We start from the raw sequence: 2,500 nt of genomic DNA on the forward strand, positions 1-2,500 counted from the left end.
CTGTAGTACTGTAGTACTGTAGTACTGTAGTATTGTAGTACTGTAGTATTGTAGTACTGTAGTATTGTAGTATTGTAGTACTGTAGTATGTAGTACTGTAGTATTGTAGTACTGTAGTACTGTAGTACTGTAGTGTAGTACTTGTAGTACTGTAGTATTGTAGTATTGTAGTACTGTAGTACTGTAGTATTGTAGTATGTAGTACTGTAGTACTGTAGTACTGTAGTATGTAGTACTGTAGTACTGTAGTAGTACTGTAGTATTGTAGTATTGTAGTACTGTAGTACTGTATTTTTGACACCATTTGACCAAAATGGCAATTTTGACATCTTTGAGTGTCCAAAAAAACGCTATATAAGTCCAATGTATTATTATTATTATTAATTATTAATTAATGTATTATTATTATTATTATTATTGTTGACTTCTCAGTTTCTCCGCTCGTGTTAAAGATGCATTCTGTCACTTTCTGTGGAAGGTCCAACACTTGTCTCCATGCACTAATGACATTCAGCCTATTTATATCTCATTTATTTAACAGGGTTCCTACACTTTTTCTAAAATTTCAAAACTTTTCCATGACTTTTTCATGACCTAAAGTGAATTTTCCATGACTTTACTGCACCTGCATGTGTAGAACTGATCAGACTTTTAGAGCTAAACGGCAAAAATACATTAAAAACCTGCGTTCTTACTGTGATCTGGGTCGACTCTCCGCAGCGTCGCCTTCTTGTCTTGTCTAAGAACGTTAAATGTGGAACAGGTTAATCATGATATCGCCATGGAGACGAGCAGGTTACACAGTGCTCTTTACAGTTTGGGAGTTTTCAGTGTCGTGACTGTGTGAGGAAAACCGTCTTTTACTTGAACCTGAATCCCCGTCACCCCGAGTTTTCCTGCCGTTGTCGTGTAAAAGTGTAAAAGTGTCCGTGCGGCGCCTGCTGCTGCTGCTGCTGCTGCTGCTGCGGCGGCGGCGGCGGCGGCGGCGGCGGCGGTGATGAGACTCGTTGGTCCAGATGGTGCCGGGGTCAGACGGAGAGCCCGGTCCAGATGGAACCTGCTCGTGTGAACACAGAGCTCATGTTGGATATTAATGACTTACAGCGTTGGAGCGGCAGAGTGGTTAGCCTCGGCGCGGGGGCTCGGGTCTCTGGGGCTCGGGTCTCTGGGGCTCGGGTCTCTGGGGCTCGGGTCTCTGGGGCTCGGGTCTCTGGGGCTCGGGGTCTCTGGGGCTCGGGTCTCTGGGGCGTCGCTCGTGCTCTGATCCCGCAGATTTATTTGGAGATTCAACTGAAGATCATTTAGAATTATTTCCATCCTGACGTCAGAGCAGCTAGTCCTGGTTTAGTCCTGGTTTAGTCCTGGTTTAGACCTGGTTTTAGTCCTGGTTTAGACCTGGTTTTAGTCCTGGTTTAGTCCTGGTTTAGACCTGGTTTTAGTCCTGGTTTAGTCCTGGTTTAGACCTGGTTTTAGTCCTGGTTTAGTCCTGGTTTAGTCCTAATTTAGACCTAGTTTAGACCTGGTTTAGAACTGGTTTAGTCCTGGTTTTAGACCTGGTTTAGATCTGGTTTTAGTCCTGGTTTAGACCTGGTTTTAGACCTGGTTTAGACCTGGTTTTTAGTCCTGGTTTAGACCTGGTTTAGACCTGGTTTAGTCCTGGTTTAGTCCTGGTTTAGGACCTGGTTTAGTTTACCTGGTTTAGTCCTGGTTTAGTCCTGTTTAGACCTGGTTTAGACCTGGTTTAGAGTCCTGGTTTTAGTCCTGGTTTAGTCCTGGTTTAGACCTGGTTTTAGTCCTGGTTTAGTCCTGGTTTTAGACCTGGTTTAGTCTGGTTTTAGTCCTGGTTTAGACCTGGTTTAGACCTGGTTTTAGTCCTGGTTTAGTCCTGGTTTTAGACCTGGTTTAGTCCTGGTTTTAGACCTGGTTTAGACCTGGTTTAGTCCTGGTTTTAGACCTGGTTTAGATCTGGTTTTAGTCCTGGTTTAGTCCTGGTTTTAGACCTGGTTTAGATCTGGTTTTAGTCCTGGTTTAGACCTGGGTTTAGACCTGGTTTTAGACCTGGTTTAGTCCTGGTTTAGTCCGTTTACGGCACAAAAGTTCTTCATCTTCTCTCAGTTCTTTTGGTGAGAGTTAAAGTGATGTAATAGTGGTGTAATAGTCGTTTAATAGTCGTGTAATAGTCGTGTAATAGTGGTGTAATAGTCGTTTAATAGTGGTGTAATAGTGGTGTAATAGTGGTGTAATAGTCGTGTAATAGTCGTGTAATAGTCGTGCATGTTTCCAAACTTCTTCCCAGTTTGTGACATAAGTGTGAATAGAGCCGATAGTATCTGAGATCACTAGATGACTCAAACATGCGTGGATGACTCTAAAACCTCTTCTGGCATATTTCTGATGAGGGAACAACTTTATAACGTGGGAAAAAGCTCCAGAGAGTCGATTCTGCAGAACACCTGCTCTTTAAGGAAAGGAAATTTGATTGTGTAATGAAAAAACAAAA

At 42.9% G+C, this 2,500-nt stretch overlaps 1 protein-coding gene across 2 annotated transcripts in view; it reads left to right on the forward strand.

The window, feature by feature from the left end:
- LOC110171067 (raftlin-like) overlaps nucleotides 1-2,500 on the forward strand; it is a 215,895-nt gene that overhangs the window by 53,158 nt on the left and 160,237 nt on the right. The gene's annotated exons all lie outside the window — the stretch shown is intronic.

The sequence above is a fragment of the Boleophthalmus pectinirostris genome, unplaced genomic scaffold, assembly GCF_026225935.1.
Source record: "Boleophthalmus pectinirostris isolate CB_2022bp ecotype Guang Dong unplaced genomic scaffold, ASM2622593v1 HiC_scaffold_6, whole genome shotgun sequence".
Taxonomy (NCBI): domain Eukaryota; kingdom Metazoa; phylum Chordata; class Actinopteri; order Gobiiformes; family Gobiidae; genus Boleophthalmus; species Boleophthalmus pectinirostris.